Raw genomic sequence first — 231 nt, forward strand, 5'->3', positions numbered from 1 at the left:
TGGAGGTTTCTTTTAATGTCTCCGGGCGGTTTGTTCCCCTACAAGGTGTCCTGAGGGCACAAATCTGCAAGCCGACATCACTCCATCTGGGTCCCCCGATTTGAGGGACACCGTTTGTTGCTAATTCAGAGCTCAACTTTTCAAACTCCCGGGTGCTCACAGCTTGGCCAGAAACCATTTGGCGCTGCCCAGCAGCTTTAAAAAAAAAAAAAAAAGAGAGAGCGAGCGCGC

Source organism: Phaethon lepturus, unplaced genomic scaffold (genome assembly GCF_000687285.1).
Source record: "Phaethon lepturus isolate BGI_N335 unplaced genomic scaffold, ASM68728v1 scaffold26905, whole genome shotgun sequence".
NCBI lineage: Eukaryota > Metazoa > Chordata > Aves > Phaethontiformes > Phaethontidae > Phaethon > Phaethon lepturus.